Source organism: Phyllobates terribilis, unplaced genomic scaffold, assembly GCF_046119375.1.
Source record: "Phyllobates terribilis strain yellow unplaced genomic scaffold, ASM4611937v1 Scaffold_1__5_contigs__length_1240528914, whole genome shotgun sequence".
In the NCBI taxonomy this organism is placed as follows: domain Eukaryota; kingdom Metazoa; phylum Chordata; class Amphibia; order Anura; family Dendrobatidae; genus Phyllobates; species Phyllobates terribilis.
Window position 1 is genome coordinate 634,234,007 of NW_027362761.1, and position 26,054 is coordinate 634,260,060.

Genomic DNA, 26,054 nt, shown 5'->3' on the forward strand with positions numbered 1-26,054 from the left:
TTAATAAAGCATAGGATAAAACAACATAAATACAATTTAATAAAGCATAGGATAAAACAACATAAAAACAATTTAATAAAGCATAGGTTAAAACAAAATAAATACAATTTAATAAAGCATAGGATAAAACAACATAAATACAATTTAATAAAGCATAGGATAAAACAACATAAATACAATTTAATGAAGCATAGGATAAAACAACATAAATACAATTTAATAAAGCATAGGATAAAACAACAAAATACAAGTTAATAAAGCATAGGTAAAACAACATAAATGCAGTTTAATAAAGCATACGATAAAACAACATAAATACAATTTAATAAAACATAGGATAAAACAACATAAATACAATTTAATAAAGCATAGGATAATACAACATAAACACAATTTAATAAAGCATAGGATAAAACAACATAAATACAATTTAATAAAGCATACGATAAAACAACATAAATACAATTTAATAAAGCATAGGACAAAACAACATAAATACAATTTAATAAAGCATAGGATAAAACAACATAAATACAATTTAATAAAGTATAGGATAAAACTAAATAAACACAATTTAATAAAGCATAGGATAAAACAACATAAATACAATTTAATAAAGCATAGGATAAAACAACATAAACACAATTTATAAAGCATAGGATAAAACAACATAAATACAATTTAATAAAGCATAGGATAAAACAACATAAACAGAATTTAATAAAGCATAGGATAAAACAACATAAATACAATTTAATAAAGCATAGGATAAAACAATATAAACAGAATTTAATAAAGCATAGGATAAAACAACATAAATACAATTTAATAAAGCATAGGATAAAAGAACATAAATACAATTTAATAAAGCATAGGTTAAAACAACATAAATACAATTTAATAAAGCATAGGTTAAAACAACATAAATACAATTGAATAAAGCATAGGATAAAACAACATAAATACAATTTAATAAAGCATAGGTTAAAACAACATAAATACAATTTAATAAAGCATAGGATAAAACAACATAAATACAATTTAATAAAGCATAGGATAAAACAACATAAACACAATTTAATAAAGCATAGGATAAAACAACATAAATACAATTTAATAAAGCATAGGATAAAACAACATAAATACAATTTAATAAAGCATAGGTTAAAACAACATAAATACAATTTAATAAAGTATAGGATAAAACAACATAAATACAATTTAATAAAGCATAGGTTAAAACAACATAAATACAATTTAATAAAGCATAGGATAATACAACATAAACACAATTTAATAAAGCATAGGATAAAACAACATAAATACAATTTAATAAAGCATACGATAAAACAACATAAATACAATTTAATAAAGCATAGGATAAAACAACATAAATACAATTTAATAAAGCATAGGATAAAACAACATAAACACAATTTTAATAAAGCATAGGATAAAGCAACATAAATACAATTTAATAAAGCATAGGATAAAACAACATAAATGCAGTTTAATAAAGCATACAATAAAACAACATAAATACAATTTAATAAAGCATACAATAAAACAACATAAATACAATTTAATAAAGCATAGGATAAAACAACATAAATGCAGTTTAATAAAGCATACAATAAAACAACATAAATACAATTTAATAAAGCATACAATAAAACAACATAAATACAATTTAATAAAGCATAGGATAAAACAACATAAATGCAGTTTAATAAAGCATACAATAAAACAACATAAATACAATTTAATAAAGCATACAATAAAACAACATAAATACAATTTAATAAAGCATAGGATAAAACAACATAAACACAATTTAATAAAGCATAGGATAAAACAACATAAAAACAATTTAATAAAGCATAGGTTAAAACAAAATAAATACAATTTAATAAAGCATAGGATAAAACAACATAAACACAATTTAATAAAGCATAGGATAAAACAACATAAAAACAATTTAATAAAGCATAGGTTAAAACAAAATAAATACAATTTAATAAAGCATAGGATAAAACAACATAAATACAATTTAATAAAGCATAGGATAAAACAACATAAATACAATTTAATGAAGCATAGGATAAAACAACATAAATACAATTTAATAAAGCATAGGATAAAACAACAAAATACAAGTTAATAAAGCATAGGTAAAACAACATAAATGCAGTTTAATAAAGCATACGATAAAACAACATAAATACAATTTAATAAAACATAGGATAAAACAACATAAATACAATTTAATAAAGCATAGGATAATACAACATAAACACAATTTAATAAAGCATAGGATAAAACAACATAAATACAATTTAATAAAGCATACGATAAAACAACATAAATACAATTTAATAAAGCATAGGACAAAACAACATAAATACAATTTAATAAAGCATAGGATAAAACAACATAAATACAATTTAATAAAGCATAGGATAAAACAACATAAACACAATTTATAAAGCATAGGATAAAACAACATAAATACAATTTAATAAAGCATAGGATAAAACAACATAAACAGAATTTAATAAAGCATAGGATAAAACAACATAAATACAATTTAATAAAGCATAGGATAAAACAACATAAACAGAATTTAATAAAGCATAGGATAAAACAACATAAATACAATTTAATAAAGCATAGGATAAAACAACATAAATACAATTTAATAAAGCATAGGTTAAAACAACATAAATACAATTTAATAAAGCATAGGTTAAAACAACATAAACAGAATTTAATAAAGCATAGGATAAAACAACATAAACACAATTTAATAAAGCATAGGATAAAACAACATAAATACAATTTAATAAAGCATAGGATAAAACAACATAAATACAATTTAATAAAGCATAGGTTAAAACAACATAAATACAATTTAATAAAGTATAGGATAAAACAACATAAATACAATTTAATAAAGCATAGGTTAAAACAACATAAATACAATTTAATAAAGCATAGGATAAAACAACATAAATACAATTTAATAAAGCATAGGTTAAAACAACATAAATACAATTTAATAAAGCATAGGTTAAAACAACATAAATAAAATTTAATAAAGGATAGGTTAAAACAACATAAATACAATTTAATAAAGCATAGGATAAAACAACATAAATACAATTTAATAAAGCATAGGATAAAACAACATAAATACAGTTTAATAAAACATAGGTTAAAACAACATAAATACAATTTAATAAAGCATAGGATAAAACAACATAAATACCATTTAATAAAGCATAGGATAAAACAACATAAATACAATTTAATAAAGCATAGGTTAAAACAACATAAATACAATTTAATAAAGCATAGGATAAAACAACATAAATACAATTTAATAAAGCATAGGATAAAAGAACATAAATACAATTTAATGAAGCATAGGATAAAACAACATAAATACAATTTAATGAAGCATGGGTTAAAACAACATAAATACAATTTAATAAAGCATAGGATAAAACAACATAAATACAATTTAATAAAGCATAGGATAAAACAACATAAAAACAATTTAATAAAGCATAGGTTAAAACAAAATAAATACAATTTAATAAAGCATAGGATAAAACAACATAAATACAATTTAATGAAGCATAGGATAAAACAACATAAATACAATTTAATAAAGCATACGATAAAACAAAATAAATACAATTTAATAAAGCATAGGACAAAACAACATAAATACAATTTAATAAAGCATAGGATAAAACAACATAAATACAATTTAATAAAGCATAGGATAAAACAACATAAACACAATTTATAAAGCATAGGATAAAACAACATAAATACAATTTAATAAAGCATAGGATAAAACAACATAAACAGAATTTAATAAAGCATAGGATAAAACAACATAAATACAATTTAATAAAGCATAGGATAAAACAACATAAACAGAATTTAATAAAGCATAGGATAAAACAACATAAATACAATTTAATAAAGCATAGGATAAAACAACATAAATACAATTTAATAAAGCATAGGTTAAAACAACATAAATACAATTTAATAAAGCATAGGTTAAAACAACATAAATACAATTGAATAAAGCATAGGATAAAACAACATAAATACAATTTAATAAAGCATAGGTTAAAACAACATAAATACAATTTAATAAAGCATAGGATAAAACAACATAAATACAATTTAATAAAGCATAGGATAAAACAACATAAACACAATTTAATAAAGCATAGGTTAAAACAACATAAATACAATTTAATAAAGCATAGGATAAAACAACATAAATACAATTTAATAAAGCATAGGTTAAAACAACATAAATACAATTTAATAAAGCATAGGTTAAAACAACATAAATACAATTTAATAAAGGATAGGTTAAAACAACATAAATACAATTTAATAAAGCATAGGATAAAACAACATAAATACAATTTAATAAAGCATAGGATAAAACAACATAAATACAGTTTAATAAAACATAGGTTAAAACAACATAAATACAATTTAATAAAGCATAGGATAAAACAACATAAATAACATTTAATAAAGCATAGGATAAAACAACATAAATACAATTTAATAAAGCATAGGTTAAAACAACATAAATACAATTTAATAAAGCATAGGATAAAACAACATAAATACAATTTAATAAAGCATAGGATAAAAGAACATAAATACAATTTAATGAAGCATAGGATAAAACAACATAAATACAATTTAATGAAGCATGGGTTAAAACAACATAAATACAATTTAATAAAGCATAGGATAAAACAACATAAATACAATTTAATAAAGCATAGGATAAAACAACATAAAAACAATTTAATAAAGCATAGGTTAAAACAAAATAAATACAATTTAATAAAGCATAGGATAAAACAACATAAATACAATTTAATGAAGCATAGGATAAAACAACATAAATACAATTTAATAAAGCATAGGTAAAACAACATAAATGCAGTTTAATAAAGCATACGATAAAACAACATAAATACAATTTAATAAAACATAGGATAAAACAACATAAATACAATTTAATAAAGCATAGGATAATACAACATAAACACAATTTAATAAAGCATAGGATAAAACAACATAAATACAATTTAATAAAGCATACGATAAAACAACATAAATACAATTTAATAAAGCATAGGATAAAACAACATAAATACAATTTAATAAAGCATAGGATAAAACAACATAAACACAATTTTAATAAAGCATAGGATAAAGCAACATAAATACAATTTAATAAAGCATAGGATAAAACAACATAAATGCAGTTTAATAAAGCATACAATAAAACAACATAAATACAATTTAATAAAGCATACAATAAAACAACATAAATACAATTTAATAAAGCATAGGATAAAACAACATAAATACAATTTAATAAAGCATAGGATAAAACAACATAAACACAATTTAATAAAGCATAGGATAAAACAACATAAATACAATTTAATAAAGCATAGGTTAAAACAACATAAATACAATTTAATAAAGTATAGGATAAAACAACATAAATACAATTTAATAAAGCATAGGTTAAAACAACATAAATACAATTTAATAAAGCATAGGATAAAACAACATAAATACAATTTAATAAAGCATAGGTTAAAACAACATAAATACAATTTAATAAAGCATAGGTTAAAACAACATAAATACAATTTAATAAAGGATAGGTTAAAACAACATAAATACAATTTAATAAAGCATAGGATAAAACAACATAAATACAATTTAATAAAGCATAGGATAAAACAACATAAATACAGTTTAATAAAGCATAGGTTAAAACAACATAAATACAATTTAATAAAGCATAGGATAAAACAACATAAATACCATTTAATAAAGCATAGGTTAAAACAACATAAATACAATTTAATAAAGCATAGGATAAAACAACATAAATACAATTTAATAAAGCATAGGATAAAAGAACATAAATAATATTTAATGAAGCATAGGATAAAACAACATAAATACAATTTAATGAAGCATGGGTTAAAACAACATAAATACAATTTAATAAAGCATAGGATAAAACAACATAAATACAATTTAATAAAGCATAGGATAAAACAACATAAAAACAATTTAATAAAGCATAGGTTAAAACAAAATAAATACAATTTAATAAAGCATAGGATAAAACAACATAAATACAATTTAATGAAGCATAGGATAAAACAACATAAATACAATTTAATAAAGCATAGGATAAAACAACAAAATACAATTTAATAAAGCATAGGTAAAACAACATAAATGCAGTTTAATAAAGCATACGATAAAACAACATAAATACAATTTAATAAAACATAGGATAAAACAACATAAATACAATTTAATAAAGCATAGGATAATACAACATAAACACAATTTAATAAAGCATAGGATAAAACAACATAAATACAATTTAATAAAGCATACGATAAAACAACATAAATACAATTTAATAAAGCATAGGACAAAACAACATAAATACAATTTAAAAAAGCATAGGATAAAACAACATAAACACAATTTAATAAAGCATAGGATAAAACAACATAAATACAATTTAATAAAGTATAGGATAAAACTAAATAAACACAATTTAATAAAGCATAGGATAAAACAACATAAATACAATTTAATAAAGCATAGGATAAAACAACATAAACACAATTTATAAAGCATAGGATAAAACAACATAAATACAATTTAATAAAGCATAGGATAAAACAACATAAACAGAATTTAATAAAGCATAGGATAAAACAACATAAATACAATTTAATAAAGCATAGGATAAAACAACATAAACAGAATTTAATAAAGCATAGGATAAAACAACATAAATACAATTTAACAAAGCATAGGATAAAACAACATAAATACAATTTAATAAAGCATAGGTTAAAACAACATAAATACAATTTAATAAAGCATAGGTTAAAACAACATAAATACAATTTAATAAAGGATAGGTTAAAACAACATAAATACAATTTAATAAAGCATAGGATAAAACAACATAAATACAATTTAATAAAGCATAGGATAAAACAACATAAATACAGTTTAATAAAGCATAGGTTAAAACAACATAAATACAATTTAATAAAGCATAGGATAAAACAACATAAATACCATTTAATAAAGCATAGGATAAAACAACATAAATACAATTTAATAAAGCATAGGTTAAAACAACATAAATACAATTTAATAAAGCATAGGATAAAACAACATAAATACAATTTAATAAAGCATAGGATAAAAGAACATAAATACAATTTAATGAAGCATAGGATAAAACAACATAAATACAATTTAATGAAGCATGGGTTAAAACAACATAAATACAATTTAATAAAGCATAGGATAAAACAACATAAATACAATTTAATAAAGCATAGGATAAAACAACATAAAAACAATTTAATAAAGCATAGGTTAAAACAAAATAAATACAATTTAATAAAGCATAGGATAAAACAACATAAATACAATTTAATGAAGCATAGGATAAAACAACATAAATACAATTTAATAAAGCATAGGTAAAACAACATAAATGCAGTTTAATAAAGCATACGATAAAACAACATAAAAACAATTTAATAAAACATAGGATAAAACAACATAAATACAATTTAATAAAGCATAGGATAATACAACATAAACACAATTTAATAAAGCATAGGATAAAACAACATAAATACAATTTATTAAAGCATACGATAAAACAACATAAATACAATTTAATAAAGCATAGGACAAAACAACATAAATACAATTTTATAAAGCATAGGATAAAACAACATACATACAATTTAATAAAGCATGGGTTAAAACAGCATAAATACAATTTAATAACGCATAGGATAAAACAACATAAATACTATTTAATAAATCATAGGATAAAACCACATAAATACAATTTAATAAAGCATAGGATAAAACAACATAAATACAATTTAATAAAGCATGGGTTAAAACAACATAAATACAATTTAATAAAGCATAGGATAAAACAACATAAATGCAATTTAATAAATCATAGGATAAAACCACATAAATACAATTTAATAAAGCATAGGATAAAACAACATAAATACAATTTAATAAAGCATAGGATAAAACCACATAAATACAATTTAATAAAGCATAGGATAAAACAACATAAATACAATTTAATAAAGCATAGGATAAAACAAGATAGATGCAATTTAATAAAGCATAGGATAAAACAACATAAATACAATTTAATAAAGCTTTCGATAAAACTACATAAATACAATTTAATAAAGCATAGGATAAAACAACATAAATCCCATTTAATAAAGCATAGCATAAAACAACATAAACACAATTTAATAAAGCATAGGATAAAACAACATAAATACAATTTAATAAAGCATAGGATAAAACAACATAAATACAATTTAATAAAGCATAGGATAAAACAACATAAACACAATTTAAGAAAGCATAGGATAAAACAACATAAATACAATTTAATAAAGCATAGGATAAAACAACATAAATGCAGTTTAATAAAGCATACAATAAAACAACATAAATACAATTTAATAAAGCATAGGATAAACCAACATAAATACAATTTAATAAAGCATAGGATAAAACAACATAAATACAATTTAATAAAGCATAGGATAAAACAACATAAAAACAATTTAATAAAGCATAGGTTAAAACAAAATAAATACAATTTAATAAAGCATAGGATAAAACAACATAAATACAATTTAATGAAGCATGGGTTAAAACAACATAAATACAATTTAATAAAGCATAGGATAAAACAACATAAATACAATTTAATAAAGCATAGGATAAAACAACATAAAAACAATTTAATAAAGCATAGGTTAAAACAAAATAAATACAATTTAATAAAGCATAGGATAAAACAACATAAATACAATTTAATGAAGCATAGGATAAAACAACATAAATACAATTTAATAAAGCATAGGATAAAACAACAAAAATACAATTTAATAAAGCATAGGTAAAACAACATAAATGCAGTTTAATAAAGCATACGATAAAACAACATAAATACAATTTAATAAAACATAGAATAAAACAACATAAATACAATTTAATAAAGCATAGGATAATACAACATAAACACAATTTAATAAAGCATAGGATAAAACAACATAAATACAATTTAATAAAGCATACGATAAAACAACATAAATACAATTTAATAAAGCATAGGACAAAACAACATAAATACAATTTAATAAAGCATAGGATAAAACAACATAAATACAATTTAATAAAGCATGGGTTAAAACAACATAAATACAATTTAATAACGCATAGGATAAAACAACATAAATACTATTTAATAAATCATAGGATAAAACCACATAAATACAATTTAATAAAGCATAGGATAAAACAACATAAATACAATTTAATAAAGAATAGGATAAAACCACATAAATACAATTTAATAAAGCATAGGATAAAACAACATAAATACAATTTAATAAAGCATAGGATAAAACAAGATAGATGCAATTTAATAAAGCATAGGATAATACAACATAAATGCAGTTTAATAAAGCATACGATAAAACAACATAAATACAATTTAATAAAACATTGGATAAAACAACATAAATACAATTTAATAAAGCATAGGATAATACAACATAAACACAATTTAATAAAGCATAGGATAAAACAACATAAATACAATTTAATAAAGCATAGGATAAAACAACATAAATACAATTTAATAAAGCATAGGTTAAAACAACATAAATACAATTTAATAAAGCATAGGATAAAACAACATAAATACAATTTAATAAAGCATAGGTTAAAACAACATAAATACAATTTAATAAAGCATAGGTTAAAACAACATAAATACAATTTAATAAAGGATAGGTTAAAACAACATAAATACAATTTAATAAAGCATAGGATAAAACAACATAAATACAATTTAATAAAGCATAGGATAAAACAACATAAATACCGTTTAATAAAGCATAGGTTAAAACAACATAAATACAATTTAATAAAGAATAGGATAAAACAACATAAATACCATTTAATAAAGCATAGGATAAAACAACATAAATACAATTTAATAAAGCATAGGTTAAAACAACATAAATACAATTTAATAAAGCATAGGATAAAACAACATAAATACAATTTAATAAAGCAAAGGATAAAAGAACATAAATACAATTTAATGAAGCATAGGATAAAACAACATAAATACAATTTAATAAAGCATAGGTTAAAACAACATAAATACAATTTAATAAAGCATAGGTTAAAACAACATAAATACAATTTAATAAAGGATAGGTTAAAACAACATAAATACAATTTAATAAAGCATAGGATAAAACAACATAAATACAATTTAATAAAGCATAGGATAAAACAACATAAATACAGTTTAATAAAGCATAGGTTAAAACAACATAAATACAATTTAATAAAGCATAGGATAAAACAACATAAATACCATTTAATAAAGCATAGGATAAAACAACATAAATACAATTTAATAAAGCATAGGTTAAAACAACATAAATACAATTTAATAAAGCATAGGATAAAACAACATAAATACAATTTAATAAAGCATAGGATAAAAGAACATAAATACAATTTAATGAAGCATAGGATAAAACAACATAAATACAATTTAATGAAGCATGGGTTAAAACAACATAAATACAATTTAATAAAGCATAGGACAAAACAACATAAATACAATTTAATAAAGCATAGGATAAAACAACATAAATACAATTTAATAAAGCATGGGTTAAAACAACATAAATACAATTTAATAACGCATAGGATAAAACAACATAAATACTATTTAATAAATCATAGGATAAAACCACATAAATACAATTTAATAAAGCATAGGATAAAACAACATAAATACAATTTAATAAAGCATAGGATAAAACAAGATAGATGCAATTTAATAAAGCATAGGATAATACAACATAAATGCAGTTTAATAAAGCATACGATAAAACAACATAAATACAATTTAATAAAACATTGGATAAAACAACATAAATACAATTTAATAAAGCATAGGATAATACAACATAAACACAATTTAATAAAGCATAGGATAAAACAACATAAATACAATTTAATAAAGCATAGGATAAAACAACATAAATACAATTTAATAAAGCATAGGACAAAACAACATAAATACAATTTAATAAAGCATAGGATAAAACAACATAAATACAATTTAATAAAGCATGGGTTAAAACAACATAAATACAATTTAATAAAGCATAGGATAAAACAACATAAATGCAATTTAATAAATCATAGGATAAAACCACATAAATACAATTTAATAAAGCATAGGATAAAACAACATAAATACAATTTAATAAAGCATAGGATAAAACCACATAAATACAATTTAATAAAGCATAGGATAAAACAACATAAATACAATTTAATAAAGCATAGGATAAAACAACATAAATACAATTTAATAAAGCATAGGTTAAAACAACATAAATACAATTTAATAAAGTATAGGATAAAACAACATAAATACAATTTAATAAAGCATAGGTTAAAACAACATAAATACAATTTAATAAAGCATAGGATAAAACAACATAAATACAATTTAATAAAGCATAGGTTAAAACAACATAAATACAATTTAATAAAGCATAGGTTAAAACAACATAAATACAATTTAATAAAGGATAGGTTAAAACAACATAAATACAATTTAATAAAGCATAGGATAAAACAACATAAATACAATTTAATAAAGCATAGGATAAAACAACATAAATACAGTTTAATAAAGCATAGGTTAAAACAACATAAATACAATTTAATAAAGCATAGGATAAAACAACATAATACCATTTAATAAAGCATAGGATAAAACAACATAAATACAATTTAATAAAGCATAGGTTAAAACAACATAAATACAATTTAATAAAGCATAGGATAAAACAACATAAATACAATTTAATAAAGCAAAGGATAAAAGAACATAAATACAATTTAATGAAGCATAGGATAAAACAACATAAATACAATTTAATAAAGCATAGGTTAAAACAACATAAATACAATTTAATAAAGCATAGGTTAAAACAACATAAATACAATTTAATAAAGGATAGGTTAAAACAACATAAATACAATTTAATAAAGCATAGGATAAAACAACATAAATACAATTTAATAAAGCATAGGATAAAACAACATAAATACAGTTTAATAAAGCATAGGTTAAAACAACATAAATACAATTTAATAAAGCATAGGATAAAACAACATAAATACCATTTAATAAAGCATAGGATAAAACAACATAAATACAATTTAATAAAGCATAGGATAAAACAACATAAATACAATTTAATAAAGCATAGGATAAAAGAACATAAATACAATTTAATGAAGCATAGGATAAAACAACATAAATACAATTTAATGAAGCATGGGTTAAAACAACATAAATACAATTTAATAAAGCATAGGATAAAACAACATAAATACAATTTAATAAAGCATAGGATAAAACAACATAAAAACAATTTAACAAAGCATAGGTTAAAACAAAATAAATACAATTTAATAAAGCATAGGATAAAACAACATAAATACAATTTAATGAAGCATAGGATAAAACAACATAAATACAATTTAATAAAGCATAGGTAAAACAACATAAATGCAGTTTAATAAAGCATACGATAAAACAACATAAAAACAATTTAATAAAACATAGGATAAAACAACATAAATACAATTTAATAAAGCATAGGATAATACAACATAAACACAATTTAATAAAGCATAGGATAAAACAACATAAATACAATTTATTAAAGCATACGATAAAACAACATAAATACAATTTAATAAAGCATAGGACAAAACAACATAAATACAATTTTATAAAGCATAGGATAAAACAACATACATACAATTTAATAAAGCATGGGTTAAAACAACATAAATACAATTTAATAACGCATAGGATAAAACAACATAAATACTATTTAATAAATCATAGGATAAAACCACATAAATACAATTTAATAAAGCATAGGATAAAACAACATAAATACAATTTAATAAAGCATGGGTTAAAACAACATAAATACAATTTAATAAAGCATAGGATAAAACAACATAAATGCAATTTAATAAATCATAGGATAAAACCACATAAATACAATTTAATAAAGCATAGGATAAAACAACATAAATACAATTTAATAAAGCATAGGATAAAACCACATAAATACAATTTAATAAAGCATAGGATAAAACAACATAAATACAATTTAATAAAGCATAGGATAAAACAAGATAGATGCAATTTAATAAAGCATAGGATAAAACAACATAAATACAATTTAATAAAGCTTTCGATAAAACTACATAAATACAATTTAATAAAGCATAGGATAAAACAACATAAATCCCATTTAATAAAGCATAGCATAAAACAACATAAACACAATTTAATAAAGCATAGGATAAAACAACATAAATACAATTTAATAAAGCATAGGATAAAACAACATAAATACAATTTAATAAAGCATAGGATAAAACAACATAAACACAATTTAAGAAAGCATAGGATAAAACAACATAAATACAATTTAATGAAGCATAGGATAAAACAACATAAATGCAGTTTAATAAAGCATACAATAAAACAACATAAATACAATTTAATAAAGCATAGGATAAACCAACATAAATACAATTTAATAAAGCATAGGATAAAACAACATAAATACAATTTAATAAAGCATAGGATAAAACAACATAAAAACAATTTAATAAAGCATAGGTTAAAACAAAATAAATACAATTTAATAAAGCATAGGATAAAACAACATAAATACAATTTAATGAAGCATGGGTTAAAACAACATAAATACAATTTAATAAAGCATAGGATAAAACAACATAAATACAATTTAATAAAGCATAGGATAAAACAACATAAAAACAATTTAATAAAGCATAGGTTAAAACAAAATAAATACAATTTAATAAAGCATAGGATAAAACAACATAAATACAATTTAATGAAGCATAGGATAAAACAACATAAATACAATTTAATAAAGCATAGGATAAAACAACAAAAATACAATTTAATAAAGCATAGGTAAAACAACATAAATGCAGTTTAATAAAGCATACGATAAAACAACATAAATACAATTTAATAAAACATAGAATAAAACAACATAAATACAATTTAATAAAGCATAGGATAATACAACATAAATACAATTTAATAAAGCATAGGATAAAACAACATAAATACCATTTAATAAAGCATAGGATAAAACAACATAAATACAATTTAATAAAGCATAGGTTAAAACAACATAAATACAATTTAATAAAGCATAGGATAAAACAACATAAATACAATTTAATAAAGCAAAGGATAAAAGAACATAAATACAATTTAATGAAGCATAGGATAAAACAACATAAATACAATTTAATAAAGCATAGGTTAAAACAACATAAATACAATTTAATAAAGCATAGGTTAAAACAACATAAATACAATTTAATAAAGGATAGGTTAAAACAACATAAATACAATTTAATAAAGCATAGGATAAAACAACATAAATACAATTTAATAAAGCATAGGATAAAACAACATAAATACAGTTTAATAAAGCATAGGTTAAAACAACATAAATACAATTTAATAAAGCATAGGATAAAACAACATAAATACCATTTAATAAAGCATAGGATAAAACAACATAAATACAATTTAATAAAGCATAGGTTAAAACAACATAAATACAATTTAATAAAGCATAGGATAAAACAACATAAATACAATTTAATAAAGCATAGGATAAAAGAACATAAATACAATTTAATTAAGCATAGGATAAAACAACATAAATACAATTTAATGATGCATGGGTTAAAACAACATAAATACAATTTAATAACGCATAGGATAAAACAACATAAATACTATTTAATAAATCATAGGATAAAACCACATAAATACAATTTAATAAAGCATAGGATAAAACAACATAAATACAATTTAATAAAGCATGGGTTAAAACAACATAAATACAATTTAATAAAGCATAGGATAAAACAACATAAATGCAATTTAATAAATCATAGGATAAAACCACATAAATACAATTTAATAAAGCATAGGATAAAACAACATAAATACAATTTAATAAAGCATAGGATAAAACCACATAAATACAATTTAATAAAGCATAGGATAAAACAACATAAATACAATTTAATAAAGCATAGGATAAAACAAGATAGATGCAATTTAATAAAGCATAGGATAAAACAACATAAATACAATTTAATAAAGCTTTCGATAAAACTACATAAATACAATTTAATAAAGCATAGGATAAAACAACATAAATCCCATTTAATAAAGCATAGCATAAAACAACATAAACACAATTTAATAAAGCATAGGATAAAACAACATAAATACAATTTAATAAAGCATAGGATAAAACAACATAAATACAATTTAATAAAGCATAGGATAAAACAACATAAACACAATTTAAGAAAGCATAGGATAAAACAACATAAATACAATTTAATGAAGCATAGGATAAAACAACATAAATGCAGTTTAATAAAGCATACAATAAAACAACATAAATACAATTTAATAAAGCATAGGATAAACCAACATAAATACAATTTAATAAAGCATAGGATAAAACAACATAAATACAATTTAATAAAGCATAGGATAAAACAACATAAAAACAATTTAATAAAGCATAGGTTAAAACAAAATAAATACAATTTAATAAAGCATAGGATAAAACAACATAAATACAATTTAATGAAGCATGGGTTAAAACAACATAAATACAATTTAATAAAGCATAGGATAAAACAACATAAATACAATTTAATAAAGCATAGGATAAAACAACATAAAAACAATTTAATAAAGCATAGGTTAAAACAAAATAAATACAATTTAATAAAGCATAGGATAAAACAACATAAATACAATTTAATGAAGCATAGGATAAAACAACATAAATACAATTTAATAAAGCATAGGATAAAACAACAAAAATACAATTTAATAAAGCATAGGTAAAACAACATAAATGCAGTTTAATAAAGCATACGATAAAACAACATAAATACAATTTAATAAAACATAGAATAAAACAACATAAATACAATTTAATAAAGCATAGGATAATACAACATAAATACAATTTAATAAAGCATAGGATAAAACAACATAAATACCATTTAATAAAGCATAGGATAAAACAACATAAATACAATTTAATAAAGCATAGGTTAAAACAACATAAATACAATTTAATAAAGCATAGGATAAAACAACATAAATACAATTTAATAAAGCAAAGCATAAAAGAACATAAATACAATTTAATGAAGCATAGGATAAAACAACATAAATACAATTTAATAAAGCATAGGTTAAAACAACATAAATACAATTTAATAAAGCATAGGTTAAAACAACATAAATACAATTTAATAAAGGATAGGTTAAAACAACATAAATACAATTTAATAAAGCATAGGATAAAACAACATAAATACAATTTAATAAAGCATAGGATAAAACAACATAAATACAGTTTAATAAAGCATAGGTTAAAACAACATAAATACAATTTAATAAAGCATAGGATAAAACAACATAAATACCATTTAATAAAGCATAGGATAAAACAACATAAATACAATTTAATAAAGCATAGGTTAAAACAACATAAATACAATTTAATAAAGCATAGGATAAAACAACATAAATACAATTTAATAAAGCATAGGATAAAAGAACATAAATACAATTTAATTAAGCATAGGATAAAACAACATAAATACAATTTAATGATGCATGGGTTAAAACAACATAAATACAATTTAATAAAGCATAGGACAAAACAACATAAATACAATTTAATAAAGCATAGGATAAAACAACATAAATACAATTTAATAAAGCATGGGTTAAAACAACATAAATACAATTTAATAACGCATAGGATAAAACAACATAAATACTATTTAATAAATCAAAGGATAAAACCACATAAATACAATTTAATAAAGCATAGGATAAAACAACATAAATACAATTTAATAAAGCATAGGATAAAACCACATAAATACAATTTAATAAAGCATAGGATAAAACAACATAAATACAATTTAATAAAGCATAGGATAAAACAAGATAGATGCAATTTAATAAAGCATAGGATAATACAACATAAATGCAGTTTAATAAAGCATACGATAAAACAACATAAATACAATTTAATAAAACATTGGATAAAACAACATAAATACAATTTAATAAAGCATAGGATAATACAACATAAACACAATTTAATAAAGCATAGGATAAAACAACATAAATACAATTTAATAAAGCATAGGATAAAACAACATAAATACAATTTAATAAAGCATAGGACAAAACAACATAAATACAATTTAATAAAGCATAGGATAAAACAACATAAATACAATTTAATAAAGCATGGGTTAAAACAACATAAATACAATTTAATAAAGCATAGGATAAAACAACATAAATGCAATTTAATAAATCATAGGATAAAACCACATAAATACAATTTAATAAAGCATAGGATAAAACAACATAAATACAATTTAATAAAGCATAGGATAAAACCACATAAATACAATTTAATAAAGCATAGGATAAAACAACATAAATACAATTTAATAAAGCATAGGATAAAACAACATAAATACAATTTAATAAAGCATAGGTTAAAACAACATAAATACAATTTAATAAAGTATAGGATAAAACAACATAAATACAATTTAATAAAGCATAGGTTAAAACAACATAAATACAATTTAATAAAGCATAGGATAAAACAACATAAATACAATTTAATAAAGCATAGGTTAAAACAACATAAATACAATTTAATAAAGCATAGGTTAAAACAACATAAATACAATTTAATAAAGGATAGGTTAAAACAACATAAATACAATTTAATAAAGCATAGGATAAAACAACATAAATACAATTTAATAAAGCATAGGATAAAACAACATAAATACAGTTTAATAAAGCATAGGTTAAAACAACATAAATACAATTTAATAAAGCATAGGATAAAACAACATAATACCATTTAATAAAGCATAGGATAAAACAACATAAATACAATTTAATAAAGCATAGGTTAAAACAACATAAATACAATTTAATAAAGCATAGGATAAAACAACATAAATACAATTTAATAAAGCAAAGGATAAAAGAACATAAATACAATTTAATGAAGCATAGGATAAAACAACATAAATACAATTTAATAAAGCATAGGTTAAAACAACATAAATACAATTTAATAAAGCATAGGTTAAAACAACATAAATACAATTTAATAAAGGATAGGTTAAAACAACATAAATACAATTTAATAAAGCATAGGATAAAACAACATAAATACAATTTAATAAAGCATAGGATAAAACAACATAAATACAATTTAATAAAGCATAGGATAAAACAAGATAGATGCAATTTAATAAAGCATAGGATAATACAACATAAATGCAGTTTAATAAAGCATACGATAAAACAACATAAATACAATTTAATAAAACATTGGATAAAACAACATAAATACAATTTAATAAAGCATAGGATAATACAACATAAACACAATTTAATAAAGCATAGGATAAAACAACATAAATACAATTTAATAAAGCATAGGATAAAACAACATAAATACAATTTAATAAAGCATAGGACAAAACAACATAAATACAATTTAATAAAGCATAGGATAAAACAACATAAATACAATTTAATAAAGCATGGGTTAAAACAACATAAATACAATTTAATAAAGCATAGGATAAAACAACATAAATGCAATTTAATAAATCATAGGATAAAACCACATAAATACAATTTAATAAAGCATAGGATAAAACAACATAAATACAATTTAATAAAGCATAGGATAAAACCACATAAATACAATTTAATAAAGCATAGGATAAAACAACATAAATACAATTTAATAAAGCATAGGATAAAACAACATAAATACAATTTAATAAAGCATAGGTTAAAACAACATAAATACAATTTAATAAAGAATAGGATAAAACAACATAAATACAATTTAATAAAGCATAGGTTAAAACAACATAAATACAATTTAATAAAGCATAGGATAAAACAACATAAATACAATTTAATAAAGCATAGGTTAAAACAACATAAATACAATTTAATAAAGCATAGGTTAAAACAACATAAATACAATTTAATAAAGGATAGGTTAAAACAACATAAATACAATTTAATAAAGCATAGGATAAAACAACATAAATACAATTTAATAAAGCATAGGATAAAACAACATAAATACAGTTTAATAAAGCATAGGTTAAAACAACATAAATACAATTTAATAAAGCATAGGATAAAACAACATAATACCATTTATTAAAGCATAGGATAAAACAACATAAATACAATTTAATAAAGCATAGGTTAAAACAACATAAATACAATTTAATAAAGCATAGGATAAAACAACATAAATACAATTTAATAAAGCAAAGGATAAAACAACATAAATACAATTTAATGAAGCATAGGATAAAACAACATAAATACAATTTAATAAAGCATAGGTTAAAACAACATAAATACAATTTAATAAAGCATAGGTTAAAACAACATAAATACAATTTAATAAAGGATAGGTTAAAACAACATAAATACAATTTAATAAAGCATAGGATAAAACAACATAAATACAATTTAATAAAGCATAGGATAAAACAACATAAATACAGTTTAATAAAGCATAGGTTAAAACAACATAAATACAATTTAATAAAGCATAGGATAAAACAACATAAATACCATTTAATAAAGCATAGGATAAAACAACATAAATACAATTTAATAAAGCATAGGTTAAAACAACATAAATACAATTTAATAAAGCATAGGATAAAACAACATAAATACAATTTAATAAAGCATAGGATAAAAGAACATAAATACAATTTAATGAAGCATAGGATAAAACAACATAAATACAATTTAATGAAGCATGGGTTAAAACAACATAAATACAATTTAATAAAGCATAGGATAAAACAACATAAATACAATTTAATAAAGCATAGGATAAAACAACATAAAAACAATTTAACAAAGCATAGGTTAAAACAAAATAAATACAATTTAATAAAGCATAGGATAAAACAACATAAATACAATTTAATGAAGCATAGGATAAAACAACATAAATACAATTTAATAAAGCTTAGGTAAAACAACATAAATGCAGTTTAATAAAGCATACGATAAAACAACATAAAAACAATTTAATAAAACATAGGATAAAACAACATAAATACAATTTAATAAAGCATAGGATAATACAACATAAACACAATTTAATAAAGCATAGGATAAAACAACATAAATACAATTTATTAAAGCATACGATAAAACAACATAAATACAATTTAATAAAGCATAGGACAAAACAACATAAATACAATTTTATAAAGCATAGGATAAAACAACATACATACAATTTAATAAAGCATGGGTTAAAACAACATAAATACAATTTAATAACGCATAGGATAAAACAACATAAATACTATTTAATAAATCATAGGATAAAACCACATAAATACAATTTAATAAAGCATAGGATAAAACAACATAAATACAATTTAATAAAGCATGGGTTAAAACAACATAAATACAATTTAATAAAGCATAGGATAAAACAACATAAATGCAATTTAATAAATCATAGGATAAAACCACATAAATACAATTTAATAAAGCATAGGATAAAACAACATAAATACAATTTAATAAAGCATAGGATAAAACCACATAAATACAATTTAATAAAGCATAGGATAAAACAACATAAATACAATTTAATAAAGCATAGGATAAAACAAGATAGATGCAATTTAATAAAGCATAGGATAAAACAACATAAATACAATTTAATAAAGCTTTCGATAAAACTACATAAATACAATTTAATAAAGCATAGGATAAAACAACATAAATCCCATTTAATAAAGCATAGCATAAAACAACATAAACACAATTTAATAAAGCATAGGATAAAACAACATAAATACAATTTAATAAAGCATAGGATAAAACAACATAAATACAATTTAATAAAGCATAGGATAAAACAACATAAACACAATTTAAGAAAGCATAGGATAAAACAACATAAATACAATTTAATAAAGCATAGGATAAAACAACATAAATGCAGTTTAATAAAGCATAGGATAAAACAACATAAATACAATTTAATAAAGCATAGGATAAAACCACATAAATACAATTTAATAAAGCATAGCATAAAACAACATAAACACAATTTAATAAAGCATACGATAAAACAACATAAAAACAATTTAATAAAACATAGGATAAAACAACATAAATACAATTTAATAAAGCATAGGATAATACAACATAAACACAATTTAATAAAGCATAGGATAAAACAACATAAATACAATTTATTAAAGCATACGATAAAACAACATAAATACAATTTAATAAAGCATAGGACAAAACAACATAAATACAATTTTATAAAGCATAGGATAAAACAACATACATACAATTTAATAAAGCATGGGTTAAAACAACATAAATACAATTTAATAACGCATAGGATAAAACAACATAAATACTATTTAATAAATCATAGGATAAAACCACATAAATACAATTTAATAAAGCATAGGATAAAACAACATAAATACAATTTAATAAAGCATGGGTTAAAACAACATAAATACAATTTAATAAAGCATAGGATAAAACAACATAAATGCAATTTAATAAATCATAGGATAAAACCACATAAATACAATTTAATAAAGCATAGGATAAAACAACATAAATACAATTTAATAAAGCATAGGATAAAACCACATAAATACAATTTAATAAAGCATAGGATAAAACAACATAAATACAATTTAATAAAGCATAGGATAAAACAAGATAGATGCAATTTAATAAAGCATAGGATAAAACAACATAAATACAATTTAATAAAGCTTTCGATAAAACTACATAAATACAATTTAATAAAGCATAGGATAAAACAACATAAATCCCATTTAATAAAGCATAGCATAAAACAACATAAACACAATTTAATAAAGCATAGGATAAAACAACATAAATACAATTTAATAAAGCATAGGATAAAACAACATAAATACAATTTAATAAAGCATAGGATAAAACAACATAAACACAATTTAAGAAAGCATAGGATAAAACAACATAAATACAATTTAATAAAGCATAGGATAAAACAACATAAATGCAGTTTAATAAAGCATACAATAAAACAACATAAATACAATTTAATAAAGCATAGGATAAACCAACATAAATACAATTTAATAAAGCATAGGATAAAACAACATAAATACAATTTAATAAAGCATAGGATAAAACAACATAAAAACAATTTAATAAAGCATAGGTTAAAACAAAATAAATACAATTTAATAAAGCATAGGATAAAACAACATAAATACAATTTAATGAAGCATGGGTTAAAACAACATAAATACAATTTAATAAAGCATAGGATAAAACAACATAAATACAATTTAATAAAGCATAGGATAAAACAACATAAAAACAATTTAATAAAGCATAGGTTAAAACAAAATAAATACAATTTAATAAAGCATAGGATAAAACAACATAAATACAATTTAATGAAGCATAGGATAAAACAACATAAATACAATTTAATAAAGCATAGGATAAAACAACAAAAATACAATTTAATAAAGCATAGGTAAAACAACATAAATGCAGTTTAATAAAGCATACGATAAAACAACATAAATACAATTTAATAAAACATAGAATAAAACAACATAAATACAATTTAATAAAGCATAGGATAATACAACATAAACACAATTTAATAAAGCATAGGATAAAACAACATAAATACAATTTAATAAAGCATACGATAAAACAACATCAATACAATTTAATAAAGCATAGGACAAAACAACATAAATACAATTTAATAAAGCATAGGATAAAACAACATAAATACAATTTAATAAAGCATGGGTTAAAACAACATAAATACAATTTAATAACGCATAGGATAAAACAACATAAATACTATTTAATAAATCATAGGATAAAACCACATAAATACAATTTAATAAAGCATAGGATAAAACAACATAAATACAATTTAATAAAGCATAGGATAAAACCACATAAATACAATTTAATAAAGCATAGGATAAAACAACATAAATACAATTTAATAAAGCATAGGATAAAACAAGATAGATGCAATTTAATAAAGCATAGGATAATACAACATAAATGCAGTTTAATAAAGCATACGATAAAACAACATAAATACAATTTAATAAAACATTGGATAAAACAACATAAATACAATTTAATAAAGCATAGGATAATACAACATAAACACAATTTAATAAAGCATAGGATAAAACAACATAAATACAATTTAATAAAGCATAGGATAAAACAACATAAAAACAATTTAATAAAGCATAGGACAAAACAACATAAATACAATTTAATAAAGCATAGGATAAAACAACATAAATACAATTTAATAAAGCATGGGTTAAAACAACATAAATACAATTTAATAAAGCATAGGATAAAACAACATAAATACAATTTAATAAAGTATAGGATAAAACAACATAAATACAATTTAATAAAGCATAGGTTAAAACAACATAAATACAATTTAATAAAGCATAGGATAAAACAACATAAATACAATTTAATAAAGCATAGGTTAAAACAACATAAATACAATTTAATAAAGCATAGGTTAAAACAACATAAATACAATTTAATAAAGGATAGGTTAAAACAACATAAATACAATTTAATAAAGCATAGGATAAAACAACATAAATACAATTTAATAAAGCATAGGATAAAACCACATAAATACAATTTAATAAAGCATAGGACAAAACAACATAAATGCAATTTAATAAATCATAGGATAAAACCACATAAATACAATTTAATAAAGCATAGGATAAAACAACATAAATACAATTTAATAAAGCATAGGATAAAACCACATAAATACAATTTAATAAAGCATAGGATAAAACAACATAAATACAATTTAATAAAGCATAGGATAAAACAAGATAGATGCAATTTAATAAAGCATAGGATAAAACAACATAAATACAATTTAATAAAACATTGGATAAAACAACATAAATACAATTTAATAAAGCATAGGACAAAACAACATAAATACAATTTAATAAAGCATAGGATAAAACAACATAAATACAATTTAATAAAGCATGGGTTAAAACAACATAAATACAATTTAATAAAGCATAGGATAAAACAACATAAATGCAATTTAATAAATCATAGGATAAAACCACATAAATACAATTTAATAAAGCATAGGATAAAACAACATAAATACAATTTAATAAAGCATAGGATAAAACCACATATATACAATTTAATAAAGCATAGGATAAAACAACATAAATACAATTTAATAAAGCATAGGATAAAACAACATAAATACAATTTAATAAAGCATAGGTTAAAACAACATAAATACAATTTAATAAAGCATAGGATAAAACAACATAAATACAATTTAATAAAGCATAGGATAAAAGAACATAAATACAATTTAATGAAGCATAGGATAAAACAACATAAATACAATTTAATGAAGCATGGGTTAAAACAACATAAATACAATTTAATAAAGCATACGATAAAACAACATAAATACAACTTAATAAAACATAGGATAAAACAACATAAATACAATTTAATAAAGCATAGGATAATACAACATAAACACAATTTAATAAAGCATAGGATAAAACAACATAAACACAATTTAATAAAGCATAGGATAAAACAACATAAATACAATTTAATAAAGCATAGGACAAAACAACATAAATACAATTTAATAAAGCATAGGATAAAACAACATAAATACAATTTAATAAAGCATGGGTTAAAACAACATAAATACAATTTAATAAAGCATAGGATAAAACAACATAAATGCAATTTAATAAATCATAGGATAAAACCACATAAATACAATTTAATAAAGCATAGGATAAAACAACATAAATACAATTTAATAAAGCATAGGATAAAACCACATAAATACAATTTAATAAAGCATAGGATAAAACAACATAAATACAATTTAATAAAGCATAGGATAAAACAAGATAGATGCAATTTAATAAAGCATAGGATAAAACAACATAAACACAATTTAATAAAGCTTTCGATAAAACTACATAAATACAATTTAATAAAGCATAGGATAAAACAACATAAATCCCATTTAATAAAGCATAGCATAAAACAACATAAACACAATTTAATAAAGCATAGGATAAAACAACCTAAATACAATTTAATAAAGCATAGGATAAAACAACATAAATACAATTTAATAAAGCATAGGATAAAACAACATAAACACAATTTAATAAAGCATAGGATAAAACAACATAAATACAATTTAATAAAGCATAGGATTAAACAACATAAATGCAGTTTAATAAAGCATACAATAAAACAACATAAATACAATTTAATAAAGCATACAATAAAACAACATAAAAACAATTTAATAAAGCATAGGATAAAACAACATAAATGCAATTTAATAAAGCATAGGATAAAACAACATAAACACAATTTAATAAAGCATAGGATAAAACAACATAAATACAATTTAATAAAGCATAGGACAAAACAACATAAATACAATTTAATAAAG